The sequence below is a fragment of the Eleutherodactylus coqui genome, chromosome 8 (genome assembly GCF_035609145.1).
Source record: "Eleutherodactylus coqui strain aEleCoq1 chromosome 8, aEleCoq1.hap1, whole genome shotgun sequence".
NCBI lineage: Eukaryota > Metazoa > Chordata > Amphibia > Anura > Eleutherodactylidae > Eleutherodactylus > Eleutherodactylus coqui.
The window spans coordinates 46,536,527-46,551,944 of record NC_089844.1 but is presented as its reverse complement, the minus strand read 5'-3'; the positions used below and the strand labels follow the sequence as shown (position 1 = coordinate 46,551,944).

Genomic DNA, 15,418 nt, shown 5'->3' with positions numbered 1-15,418 from the left:
ATGGGCTTTATGGTGTATCCACCACCCACCAAACGTTTATGGTTTCATCAGATATATTCCACATGGTGATCTATTACAGGTATTGCTGTGACACTAAAACAAGCGATGACCCCAGAGTTCAGGTTGTACCAGAAACAGGTTCTCTCTAATTGCCGGGCGTTGGCAAGTGCATTGGAAGAGCTCGGTTATCACATTGTTACTGGTGAGATTTGTTACAGTTTCCGCATTATGATATTATAGAAGGGAATGTTTTACAGAGCAGATGTGCCGATACACGGGGGGGAATGTAAGAAATCACTGCTGCTCATCAATGAGCGGGTTGTTCACCATGAACAGGTCCACCACTAAGAAACTGTAGGAAGCATGAAGCAATATGTGGCACCCAGTGATATCGGGTGTTTGTTTAAAGGGGTTTTCTGGGTATTCGATATTGTCAAATCAGTGGAGTGGGCTGACTTCTGGCATCAGCTTTTTAATGGGGATGCGATGCTTGGGTGAGCGCTGCGGCCTCTTTATTGGATACCAGACACAGTGTTGCGCAGTGTGTAGTGCTGGTTACTTGTATTGCTGCTCAGTTTCATTCAGTTGAATGGGAATGAGTTATATAAATGTCATGGCACGGATGAATGTGACATCACAGGCTGAGGGCTTATTTACACGAGCGTATACCGGTCAGGTTTTCACGCCCAGCCGATATACGCTTACATCTAAGCAGTTGCCCCCTTCCCTCCCCTCACCGGCTCTCTGCCTCTCTCCTCCAGTCCAGTGTCTGCAATAGGAGTGGGTGGGATGTGGGCGGAGCTAAGCGACACTCTGTCCCGCCCACTCCCATTGCTGGCTATGGACAAGGGTCGGTGAAGCTCCTCCCCTGTTCTGCCTACTCCCATTGAAACCGCTCGAGGGGAGGAGAGAAACAGAGTCGGTGAGTGGGAGGGGGGGGAGTGCTCAGATGAAAGCGTGTAGCAGCCAGCCATGAAAACGACGGCTGATATACGCTCGTGTAAATAAGCCCTCAGGAAGAGGTCCCAGAGCTCACCCCTTCAACACGTGGTTCTAAACTCTGTTACATTGTTTATGGTTTTCGCTTGTCTACTTGCTGCTCCTACTGCTTGCGTACAAACTGGCTAGCTTGGTGCCTGCAGGAGGGGAACAGCTGGTAGGAGGAGCTCACACTTTCTTGCTTAGTGTCTGCCTCCTAGTGGCAGTAGCTATACCCCATGGTCCTAAGCGGTGTCCCCCAATAGACGAGACAGATTTTATTTTAGAGGCTTTAGTGTTTTTTTGTTTTTAGTGTATTTCCTATAGAGAGAAGTATGTTAAACGCCATACCTTAAGCATGCGGCACTTCAAAAAAAGACAACATGGACCCAAAAGAAAATGTGTATATACCAAATGTAGGGAATCAAAGTAAAACACTGAAAGAGCATGGCATTCTGTTTGAGGCCCCACTGTCCACTTGTAGAGCCCTTGAGCAGCCAAAACGACAGAGAATCCCCACAAATGATCCCATTTTGAAAACTAGACCCCTTATCGAATTCTTCTAGGGGTGTACTGCATATTTTGACCCCACAGATTTTGAATAAATCTAAGCAAATCAGAAAGGAAAAAATTGTGATTTTCATTTTTTTGGCAATTGTGTCATTTTAAAAACATTTTTTTTTTTTTTACAGCACGCATCAGAATGAAGACTTTCACCCCAAAATGGATCCCCCTGTTTGTCCTGTCTTCAGAGACATGCCCATTGTGGCCCTAATTGTATGTCTGTATACACAACGGGGCCCAAACCGAACAAAGTATCAAACTTCAACTGTCTTTTAACTTTTACCTGATCGCCATTATCCACTGAGACCGCTCACCGGGGCCCTCGGTCACTGCTACAGGCTCTCGGCTGCCTTTAGTAGCCAGGAGCAAGGAGATTTTACATTTCCCAGGCCCTCCCCAACTACTGCACTTGCATCTGCAATTTTGGCACTGGTGCATGCGCCAAATCTAGGGAGAGAACCACGGATAAAGATCAAAGGACCTCGCCAGAGACCTTAGGTACGTAACTCCCCTCATGGATCGGATCAGAGATGGAAAGTGAAACGTTAACTAGTTTTTAAATTAAAGTGATCGCCGTTATCCATTGGATAGCGACATTCACGTGTAAACTCCAGACTCTCGGCTATATTTGGTAGCCAGGAGCACGGAGATTTTAGATTACCCTGGCAATCCACGGCTTTTGTGCATGCGTCCACCATTTTGGAGATGGGCACGTGTGCAGATGCCGGGGTAAGGTCTGCAGATTAATCCGGGGGCCCTAGGTATATCATTTCATCTCCCCTCATGGATATGATGCACGAGGGGAGATGAAACAAACTTTTTTACACTTTTTTTAAACTTTTACATGATCGCTGTTATCCATTGGATAGCAGCGATCATGTGACCGAGAACCGCATACAGCTGCTCTTGGTGACAGCTCCCTGCTCTCAGCTACTCATACTAGCCAGGAGTAGAGAGTTTTTAAATTTCCTGAGCCTCCTTGCCCTGTGCACTGGCGCCGGCGTCAGGTCCTAGAGGACCAGAACGCCGCGGGACATCACGGAGTATGTCTCTCTAGATGGCAGACAGCGCTGTACATTGCACGGTGGCCTAGATTGGTACTGCATGCTAAGTCTTATTGAATGGTTCAAGACTTGGCCTATATCACTGCGAGTCACTGTGCAGTATACGGAACTATCTGTTTCCTGCAGCCAAATGGCAAGAAGTGGGACAACCCCTCTAACTTGGTTGAAACAACTCTAACTGCTTCTTGTTTTGTCAGAATTACTGGACATAAATGTGTGCTCCGTCACTTCACAGGAGGTTCTAATAATCATCTCATCCTCGTGGACCTGAAGAACAAGAAGACAGATGGAGGAAGAGCAGAGAAGGTCCTTGAAGCCTGCGCCATTGCTTGCAACAAGAACACCTGCCCAGGTGAGTGCAGCTCTATTGGAGGTGTGAAGTAAGTGATACAACTATGGAAACGGGGCAGCGGATCCGTATCCTGTGGATTCATGAGGAACTAAACCTGATTAATGTCAGTCAGAGGTTCGGATGTGAAATCTATTTTGAAGTCTTTCTAAGCCACGCAGACTGCACCATGTCATTGATGAATGTTTTCCGCTACCTGTGCCCTCGGCAGGTGACAAGAGGGCTCTTCATCCCAGTGGCCTTCCCGAGGATTCCGAGAAGACAACTTCAAGAAAGTTGCACATTTCATTCATCAAAGTGAGTAGTTCATGTTATGTGGATGTTCCCACACATGGGCTGCATTCAGACAACTCCAACGTGAATGGCAGATGCTCCCAAGTAGCCTTACTAAGAGCCGCTGCAGGAATATGCTTTATCAGCCATCTGATGAATTGTGTGAAGTTCACCGTATTTGGTGCACTTTATTTTGTGGTGATAGGAAAGTACTAAATCTGCCGGCATCCTGCTACAGTGGCTGGAATCAGAGTTCTCTACTACACCAAAATCCTAATACTTCGGAGAAGAAAGATTAACACTTTATTTAAACCTCGTGGCGGGAAGACCATTGTTCCCTGTTGAGTATATACCCGCACCCGTATGCAATTATATTGCTTAGCGATGATGCGTATACACGCCGCCCATATGCAACGCTATAGGTAATATAAACAAAAAAAAAAATACAAGGTGTACTCTTCATGACTGCCTGCGTGAGTACAAGCCCATTCACAGTGCAATTTTGCCGCCATATGCAGACGTACATAGGATCACGGCCAGTAAAGCGCTGCAGGAGCCCTGTGGCACTTAACGCTTTTGGCCGTGTGAGCCCGATCATACATGTTGTAGCAAATCACGACTGATGCGATGGCTTCCGTGATGCCACTGATCACACATAGTGGGTGATAAGGGGGGCATATAAACAGTAACACTCCCCCAGAGAAATACAAGGGAAGGTCCGGGGAACGTGGAGGCCAAGGAAGCAGTTCACTGACGTCACCATGTGCCTGACCAACCCATCTGTTTGGTAGTCGCCTATCGAGCTGACTTCTCACTTCACCCGTCCTGTTGGAAGATGAACCCTGGGATTTCCTGTTCCAGCTGCGGCTGAAGCCATATCCGTAGCGTCCAGGTACGAAATCCCCAATTGTTTCATCAAGAAAGAAGAAGTGGCCGTAGACTGTCCTGCAGGTTATAGCGCACAACACATTCACCTCGGGGGAGTCCTTACGTACATATTATAGTAGTTATATTCTTGTACATAGGGGGCAGTATTATAGTAGTTATATTCTTGTGCATAGGGAGCAGTATTATAGTAGTTATATTCTTGTACATAGGAGGCAGTATTATAGTAGTTATATTGTTGTACATAGGAGCAGTATTAGAGTAGTTATATTCTTGTACATAGGGGCAGTATTATAGTAGTTATATTCTTGTACATAGGGGGCAGTATTATAGTAGTTATATTGTTGTACATAGGAGGCAGTATTATAGTAGTTATATTCTTGTACATAGGGGGCAGTATTATAGTAGTTATATTGTTGTACATAGGAGCAGTATTAGAGTAGTTATATTCTTGTACATAGGAGGCAGTATTATAGTAGTTATATTCTTGTACATAGGGGGCAGTATTATAGTAGTTATATTGTTGTACATAGGAGCAGTATTATAGTAGTTATATTGTTGTACATAGGAGGCAGTATTATAGTAGTTATATTCTGGTACATAGGAGGCAGTATTATAGTAGTTATATTGTTGTACATAGGAGCAGTATTAGAGTAGTTATATTCTTGTACATAGGAGGCAGTATTATAGTAGTTATATTCTTGTACATAGGGGGCAGTATTATAGTAGTTATATTCTTGTACATAGGGGACAGTATTATAGTAGTTATATTCTTGTACATAGGGGGCAGTATTGTAGTTATATTCTTGTACATAGGAGGCAGTATTATAGTAGTTATATCCTTGTACATAGGGGGCAGTATTATAGTAGTTATATCCTTGTACATAGGGGGCAATACTATAGTAGGTATATCCTTTTACATAGGAGGCAATATTATAGTAGTTATATTCTTGTACATAGGGGGCAGTACTATAGTAGGTATATTCTTGTACGTAAGAGGCAGTATTATAGTAGTTATATTCTTGTACATAGGGGGCAGTATTATAGTAGTTATACTCTTGTACATAGGAAGCAGTATTATAGTAGTTATATTCTTGTACATAGCCAGCAGTATTATAGTAGTTATATTCTTGTACATAGGGAGCATTATTATAGTAGTTATATTCTTGTACATAGGGGGCAGAATTATAGTAGTTAAGTTCTTGTACATAGGGGGCAGTATTATAGTAGTTATATTATTGTACATAGGAACCAGTACTATAGTAGTTATATTCTTGTACATAGCCAGCAGTATTATAGTAGTTATATTCTTGTACATAGGGAGCATTATTATAGTAGTTATATTCTTGTACATAGGGAGCAGTATTATAGTAGTTATATTCTTGTACATAGGGAGCAGTATTATAGTAGTTATATTCTTGTACATAGGGGGCAGTATTATAGTAGTTATATTCTTGTACATAGGGGGCAGTATTATAGTAGTTATATTCTTGTACATAGAAGGCAGTATTATAGTAGTTATATTCTTGTTTATAGGGAGCAGTATTATAGTAGTTATATTCTTGTACATAGGGGGCAGTATTATAGTAGTTATATTCTTGTACATAGGAGCCAGTATTATAGTAGTTATATTCTTGTACATAGGGAGCAGTATTATAGTAGTTATAGTCTTGTACATAGGGGGCAGTATTATAGTAGTTATATTCTTGTACATAGGGGGCAGTACTATAGTAGGTATATTATTGTACATAGGAGGCAGTATTATAGTAGTTATATCCTTGTACATAGGGGGCAATACTGTAGTAGTTATATTCTTGTACATAAGAGCAGGATTATAGTAGTTATATTCTTGTGCATAGGGGGCAGTATTATAGTAGTTATATCCTTGTACATAGAGGGCAGTACTATAGTAGGTATATTCTTGTACGTAAGAGGCAGTATTATAGTAGTTATATTCTTGTACGTAGGGGGGCAGTATTATAGTAGTTATATTCTTGTACATAGGGGGGCAGTATTATAGTAGTTATATTCTTGTACATAGGGGGGCAGTATTATAGTAGTTATATTCTTGTACATAGGGGGGCAGTATTATAGTAGTTATACTCTTGTACGTAGGAAGTAGTATTATAGTAGTTATATTCTTGTATATAGGCAGCAGTATTATAGTAGTTATATTCTTTTATATAGGCAGCAGTATTATAGTAGTTATATTCTTGTACATAGGGGGCAGTATTATAGTAGTTATATTCTTGTACATAGGGGGCAGTATTATAGTAGTTATGTTCTTGTACATAGGCAGCAGAATTATAGTAGTTATATTCTTGTACATATTAGTCAGTATTATAGTAGTTATATTCTTGTACATAGGGGCAGTATTATAGTAGTTATATTCTTGTACATAGGGAGCAGTATGTTAGTAGTTATATTCTTGTACATAGGGGGACAGTATTATAGAAGTTATTTTCTTGTATATAGGCAGCAGTATTATAGTAGTTATATTCTTGTACATAGAAGCAGTATTATAGTAGTTATATCCTTGTACATAGAAGGCAGTATTATAGTAGTTATATTCTTGTACATAGGCAGCAGTATTATAGTAGTTATATTCTTGTACATAGGGAGCATTATTATAGTAGTTATATTCTTGTACGTAGGAAGCAGTATTATAGTAGTTATATTCTTGTATATAGGCAGCAGTATTATAGTAGTTATATTCTTGTACATAGGGAGCAGTATTATAGTAGTTATATTCTTGTACATAGCCAGCAGTATTATAGTAGTTATATTCTTGTACATAGGGAGCATTATTATAGTAGTTATATTCTTGTACATAGGGAGCAGTATTATAGTAGTTATATTCTTGTACATAGGGAGCAGTATTATAGTAGTTATATTCTTGTACATAGGGGGCAGTATTATAGTAGTTGTATTCTTGTACATAGGGGGCAGTATTATAGTAGTTATATTCTTGTACATAGGGGGCAGTATTATAGTAGTTATAATCTTGTTTATAGGGAGCAGTATTATAGTAGTTATATTCTTGTACATAGGGGGCAGTATTATAGTAGTTATATTCTTGTACATAGAAGCAGTATTATAGTAGTTTTATTCTTGTACATAGAAGCAGTATTATAGTAGTTATATTCTTGTACATAGGGGGCAGTATTATAGTAGTTATATTCTTGTACATAGGGAGCAGTAGTAGAGTAGTTATATTCTTGTACATAGGGGGCAGTATTATAATAGTTATATTCTTGTACATAGGGGGCAGTATTATAGTAGTTATATTCTTGTACATAGGAGCCAGTATTATAGTAGTTATATTCTTGTACATAGGGAGCAGTATTATAGTAGTTATATTCTTGTACATAGGGGGCAGTATTATAGTAGTTATATTCTTGTACATAGGAGCCAGTATTATAGTAGTTATATTCTTGTACATAGGGGGCAGTATTATAGTAGTTATATTCTTGTACATAGGGGGCAGCATTATAGTAGTTATATTCTTGTATATAGGAGCCAGTATTATAGTAGTTAGATTCTTGTGCATAGGGGTCAGTATTATAATATGTATATTCTTGTGCATAGGGGTCAGTATTATAGTATGTATATTCTTGTGCATAGGGGGCAGTATTATAGTAGTTATATTCTTGTACATAGGGGGCAGTATTATAGTAGTTAGATTCTTGTACATAGGGGGCAGTATTATAGTAGTTAGATTCTTGTACATAGGGGCAGTATTATAGTAGTTATATTCTTGTACATAGGGGGCAGTATTATAGTAGTTATATTCTTGTACATAGGGGGCAGTATTATAGTAGTTATAGTCTTGTACATAGGGGGCAGTATTATAGTAGTTATATTCTTGTACATAGGGGGCAGTACTATAGTAGGTATATTATTGTACATAGGAGGCAGTATTATAGTAGTTATATCCTTGTACATAGGGGGCAATACTGTAGTAGTTATATTCTTGTACATAAGAGCAGGATTATAGTAGTTATATTCTTGTGCATAGGGGGCAGTATTATAGTAGTTATATCCTTGTACATAGAGGGCAGTACTATAGTAGGTATATTCTTGTACGTAAGAGGCAGTATTATAGTAGTTATATTCTTGTACGTAGGGGGGCAGTATTATAGTAGTTATATTCTTGTACATAGGGGGGCAGTATTATAGTAGTTATATTCTTGTACATAGGGGGGCAGTATTATAGTAGTTATATTCTTGTACATAGGGGGGCAGTATTATAGTAGTTATACTCTTGTACGTAGGAAGTAGTATTATAGTAGTTATATTCTTGTATATAGGCAGCAGTATTATAGTAGTTATATTCTTTTATATAGGCAGCAGTATTATAGTAGTTATATTCTTGTACATAGGGGGCAGTATTATAGTAGTTATATTCTTGTACATAGGGGGCAGTATTATAGTAGTTATGTTCTTGTACATAGGCAGCAGAATTATAGTAGTTATATTCTTGTACATATTAGTCAGTATTATAGTAGTTATATTCTTGTACATAGGGGCAGTATTATAGTAGTTATATTCTTGTACATAGGGAGCAGTATGTTAGTAGTTATATTCTTGTACATAGGGGGACAGTATTATAGAAGTTATTTTCTTGTATATAGGCAGCAGTATTATAGTAGTTATATTCTTGTACATAGAAGCAGTATTATAGTAGTTATATCCTTGTACATAGAAGGCAGTATTATAGTAGTTATATTCTTGTACATAGGCAGCAGTATTATAGTAGTTATATTCTTGTACATAGGGAGCATTATTATAGTAGTTATATTCTTGTACGTAGGAAGCAGTATTATAGTAGTTATATTCTTGTATATAGGCAGCAGTATTATAGTAGTTATATTCTTGTACATAGGGAGCAGTATTATAGTAGTTATATTCTTGTACATAGCCAGCAGTATTATAGTAGTTATATTCTTGTACATAGGGAGCATTATTATAGTAGTTATATTCTTGTACATAGGGAGCAGTATTATAGTAGTTATATTCTTGTACATAGGGAGCAGTATTATAGTAGTTATATTCTTGTACATAGGGGGCAGTATTATAGTAGTTGTATTCTTGTACATAGGGGGCAGTATTATAGTAGTTATATTCTTGTACATAGGGGGCAGTATTATAGTAGTTATAATCTTGTTTATAGGGAGCAGTATTATAGTAGTTATATTCTTGTACATAGGGGGCAGTATTATAGTAGTTATATTCTTGTACATAGAAGCAGTATTATAGTAGTTTTATTCTTGTACATAGAAGCAGTATTATAGTAGTTATATTCTTGTGCATAGGAGCAGTATTATAGTACTTATATTCTTGTACATAGGGAGCAGTAGTAGAGTAGTTATATTCTTGTACATAGGGGGCAGTATTATAATAGTTATATTCTTGTACATAGGGGGCAGTATTATAGTAGTTATATTCTTGTACATAGGGGGCAGTATTATAGTAGTTATATTCTTGTACATAGAAGGCAGTATTATAGTAGTTATATTCTTGTTTATAGGGAGCAGTATTATAGTAGTTATATTCTTGTACATAGGGGGCAGTATTATAGTAGTTATATTCTTGTAAATAGAAGCAGTATTATAGTAGTTATATTCTTGTACATAGAAGCAGTATTATAGTAGTTATAGTCTTGTACATAGAAGCAGTATTATAGTAGCTATATTCTTGTACATAGAAGCAGTATTACAGTAGTTATATTCTTGTACATAGGAGCAGTATTATAGTAGTTATATTCTTGTACATAGGGAGCAGTAGTAGAGTAGTTATATTGTTGTACATAGGGGGCAGTATTTTAGTAGTTATATCCTTGTACATAGGAGCCAGTATTATAGTAGTTATATTCTTGTACATAGGGGCCAGTATTATAGTAGTTATATTTTTGTACATAGGGGCAGTATTATAGTAGTTATATTCTTGTACATAGGAGCTAGTATTATAGTAGTTATATTCTTTGTACATAGGGGGCAGTATTATAGTAGTTATATTCTTGTGCATAGGGGGCAGTATTATAGTAGTTATATCCTTGTACATAGAGGGCAGTACTATAGTAGGTATATTCTTGTACGTAAGAGGCAGTATTATAGTAGTTATATTCTTGTACATAGGGGGGCAGTATTATAGTAGTTATATTCTTGTACATAGGGGGGCAGTATTATAGTAGTTATACTCTTGTACGTAGGAAGTAGTATTATAGTAGTTATATTCTTGTATATAGGCAGCAGTATTATAGTAGTTATATTCTTTTATATAGGCAGCAGTATTATAGTAGTTATATTCTTCTACATAGGCAGCAGTATTATAGTAGTTATATTCTTGTACATAGGGGGCAGAATTATAGTAGTTATATTCTTGTACATAGGCGGCAGTATTATAGTAGTTATATACTTGTACATAGGGAGCAGTATTATAGTAGTTATATTCTTGTACATAGGCAGCAGTATTATAGTAGTTATATTCTTGTACATAGGGGGCAGTATTATAGTAGTTATATTCTTGTACATATTAGTCAGTATTATAGTAGTTATATTCTTGTACATAGGGGCAGTATTATAGTAGTTATATTCTTGTACATAGGAGCAGTATGTTAGTAGTTATATTCTTGTACATAGGGGGGCAGTATTATAGTAGTTATATTCTTATACATAGAAGCAGTATTATAGTAGTTATATTCTTGTACATAGAAGGCAGTATTATAGTAGTTATATTCTTGTACATAGAAGGCAGTATTATAGTAGTTATATTCTTGTATATAGGGAGCATTATTATAGTAGTTATATTCTTGTACGTAGGAAGCAGTATTATAGTAGTTATATTCTTGTATATAGGCAGCAGTATTATAGTAGTTATATTCTTGTACATAGGGAGCAGTATTATAGTAGTTATCTTCTTGTACATAGCCAGCAGTATTATAGTAGTTATATTCTTGTACATAGGGAGCATTATTATAGTAGTTATATTCTTGTACATAGGGAGCAGTATTATAGTAGTTATATTCTTGTACATAGGGAGCAGTATTATAGTAGTTATATTCTTGTACATAGTGGGCAGTATTATAGTAGTTGTATTCTTGTACATAGGGGGCAGTATTATAGTAGTTGTATTCTTGTACATAGGGGGCAGTATTATAGTAGTTATATTCTTGTACATAGGGGGCAGTATTATACTAGTTATATTCTTGTACATAGGGGCCAGTATTATAGTAGTTATATTTTTGTACATAGGGGCAGTATTATAGTAGTTATATTCTTGTACATAGGAGCTAGTATTATAGTAGTTATATTCTTTGTACATAGGGGGCAGTATTATAGTAGTTATATTCTTGTGCATAGGGGGCAGTATTATAGTAGTTATATCCTTGTACATAGAGGGCAGTACTATAGTAGGTATATTCTTGTACGTAAGAGGCAGTATTATAGTAGTTATATTCTTGTACATAGGGGGGCAGTATTATAGTAGTTATATTCTTGTACATAGGGGGGCAGTATTATAGTAGTTATACTCTTGTACGTAGGAAGTAGTATTATAGTAGTTATATTCTTGTATATAGGCAGCAGTATTATAGTAGTTATATTCTTTTATATAGGCAGCAGTATTATAGTAGTTATATTCTTCTACATAGGCAGCAGTATTATAGTAGTTATATTCTTGTACATAGGGGGCAGAATTATAGTAGTTATATTCTTGTACATAGGCGGCAGTATTATAGTAGTTATATTCTTGTACATAGGGAGCAGTATTATAGTAGTTATATTCTTGTACATAGAAGCAGTATTATAGTAGTTATATCCTTGTACATAGAAGGCAGTATTATAGTAGTTATATTCTTGTACATAGGCAGCAGTATTATAGTAGTTATATTCTTGTACATAGGGAGCATTATTATAGTAGTTATATTCTTGTACGTAGGAAGCAGTATTATAGTAGTTATATTCTTGTATATAGGCAGCAGTATTATAGTAGTTATATTCTTGTACATAGGGAGCAGTATTATAGTAGTTATATTCTTGTACATAGCCAGCAGTATTATAGTAGTTATATTCTTGTACATAGGGAGCATTATTATAGTAGTTATATTCTTGTACATAGGGAGCAGTATTATAGTAGTTATATTCTTGTACATAGGGAGCAGTATTATAGTAGTTATATTCTTGTACATAGGGGGCAGTATTATAGTAGTTGTATTCTTGTACATAGGGGGCAGTATTATAGTAGTTATATTCTTGTACATAGGGGGCAGTATTATAGTAGTTATAATCTTGTTTATAGGGAGCAGTATTATAGTAGTTATATTCTTGTACATAGGGGGCAGTATTATAGTAGTTATATTCTTGTACATAGAAGCAGTATTATAGTAGTTTTATTCTTGTACATAGAAGCAGTATTATAGTAGTTATATTCTTGTACATAGGGGGCAGTATTATAGTAGTTATATTCTTGTACATAGGGAGCAGTAGTAGAGTAGTTATATTCTTGTACATAGGGGGCAGTATTATAATAGTTATATTCTTGTACATAGGGGGCAGTATTATAGTAGTTATATTCTTGTACATAGGAGCCAGTATTATAGTAGTTATATTCTTGTACATAGGGAGCAGTATTATAGTAGTTATATTCTTGTACATAGGGGGCAGTATTATAGTAGTTATATTCTTGTACATAGGAGCCAGTATTATAGTAGTTATATTCTTGTACATAGGGGGCAGTATTATAGTAGTTATATTCTTGTACATAGGGGGCAGCATTATAGTAGTTATATTCTTGTATATAGGAGCCAGTATTATAGTAGTTAGATTCTTGTGCATAGGGGTCAGTATTATAATATGTATATTCTTGTGCATAGGGGTCAGTATTATAGTATGTATATTCTTGTGCATAGGGGGCAGTATTATAGTAGTTATATTCTTGTACATAGGGGGCAGTATTATAGTAGTTAGATTCTTGTACATAGGGGGCAGTATTATAGTAGTTAGATTCTTGTACATAGGGGCAGTATTATAGTAGTTATATTCTTGTACATAGGGGGCAGTATTATAGTAGTTATATTCTTGTACATAGGGGGCAGTATTATAGTAGTTATAGTCTTGTACATAGGGGGCAGTATTATAGTAGTTATATTCTTGTACATAGGGGGCAGTACTATAGTAGGTATATTATTGTACATAGGAGGCAGTATTATAGTAGTTATATCCTTGTACATAGGGGGCAATACTGTAGTAGTTATATTCTTGTACATAAGAGCAGGATTATAGTAGTTATATTCTTGTGCATAGGGGGCAGTATTATAGTAGTTATATCCTTGTACATAGAGGGCAGTACTATAGTAGGTATATTCTTGTACGTAAGAGGCAGTATTATAGTAGTTATATTCTTGTACGTAGGGGGGCAGTATTATAGTAGTTATATTCTTGTACATAGGGGGGCAGTATTATAGTAGTTATATTCTTGTACATAGGGGGGCAGTATTATAGTAGTTATATTCTTGTACATAGGGGGGCAGTATTATAGTAGTTATACTCTTGTACGTAGGAAGTAGTATTATAGTAGTTATATTCTTGTATATAGGCAGCAGTATTATAGTAGTTATATTCTTTTATATAGGCAGCAGTATTATAGTAGTTATATTCTTGTACATAGGGGGCAGTATTATAGTAGTTATATTCTTGTACATAGGGGGCAGTATTATAGTAGTTATGTTCTTGTACATAGGCAGCAGAATTATAGTAGTTATATTCTTGTACATATTAGTCAGTATTATAGTAGTTATATTCTTGTACATAGGGGCAGTATTATAGTAGTTATATTCTTGTACATAGGGAGCAGTATGTTAGTAGTTATATTCTTGTACATAGGGGGACAGTATTATAGAAGTTATTTTCTTGTATATAGGCAGCAGTATTATAGTAGTTATATTCTTGTACATAGAAGCAGTATTATAGTAGTTATATCCTTGTACATAGAAGGCAGTATTATAGTAGTTATATTCTTGTACATAGGCAGCAGTATTATAGTAGTTATATTCTTGTACATAGGGAGCATTATTATAGTAGTTATATTCTTGTACGTAGGAAGCAGTATTATAGTAGTTATATTCTTGTATATAGGCAGCAGTATTATAGTAGTTATATTCTTGTACATAGGGAGCAGTATTATAGTAGTTATATTCTTGTACATAGCCAGCAGTATTATAGTAGTTATATTCTTGTACATAGGGAGCATTATTATAGTAGTTATATTCTTGTACATAGGGAGCAGTATTATAGTAGTTATATTCTTGTACATAGCTGCCAGCCTACCACTGAGGCTGGTGCTGATACTTTGTTATTTTGTTCCTGCTTTCTTACCAGGGGGGAAACTGGGTTTACTTTATTTTTTGATCTACCTAGTGTTAGGATTGACTACCTCCCTCTTGTAAGAGGTTACTTTTTCCCGATTTGGGGATTAACCTATTAGCCAGAAGCTGTTTTTGTTACCCAACCTCGGGATTAACTTATTAGCCAGAAGCTGTTTCTTTGGTTAAAAAATCTTTGATGGTTCCTGATGAGGCTACGCCATTTTTAGCCGAAACGCGTTGAACCAACTATGTTTGAACAAACCAACTATTTTTGAACCTACGAAGTAATTGAATTGGCAGTTTGGCGTACTGCATGGCTCTTTGATAGGCTACAGCTCACAAAAATATTCCTTTTCCGGTGAGCCATATGCCTTAATGCCAGCTTTATGCCTGATTCCCTTTGGAACTAGCTTAATTAGTGTGATCATTATCACACTCACGGCATTTTTTGTGACACTAAAGGCAGCTTTTTCTCTATGGGAGGATTAACGTTTGGGCTCTATAAAACGGATATATGTCCTCCATCTACTGACTAGCTGCAGTTGTCCTAATAAGCCGGGAACACTATCTTTAGTGAGCCGACCCAATTTCTAATTGTTTTAGCTCTAGGACTTGTACCAACGAATACAGAGATAGAAATTTGGATACCGTTGATACAAAATTATTGGTTTCCTAGGCGTTTCATACACTGCTTTCCCCTTCTAAAATATAGGGGTGCAGCTTTTTTATGTAATTGTGTGTCTAGAATTTAGGACTTTGTGGTACAAATTCCTTTTTATTTTAGTTTTGATTAAAAGTTATGTTTTAGAGACACTACAGAACCCTACTGTGACAAAATTATATTCTTGTACATAGGGAGCAGTATTATAGTAGTTATATTCTTGTACATAGGGGGCAGTATTATAGTAGTTGTATTCTTGTACATAGGGGGCAGTATTATAG

General features: G+C 36.3%; 1 pseudogene; it reads left to right on the top strand.

Annotated features, from left to right (window-relative positions):
- LOC136577871 (serine hydroxymethyltransferase, cytosolic-like) overlaps positions 1–15,418 on the top strand; it is a 95,381-nt pseudogene that overhangs the window by 21,653 nt on the left and 58,310 nt on the right.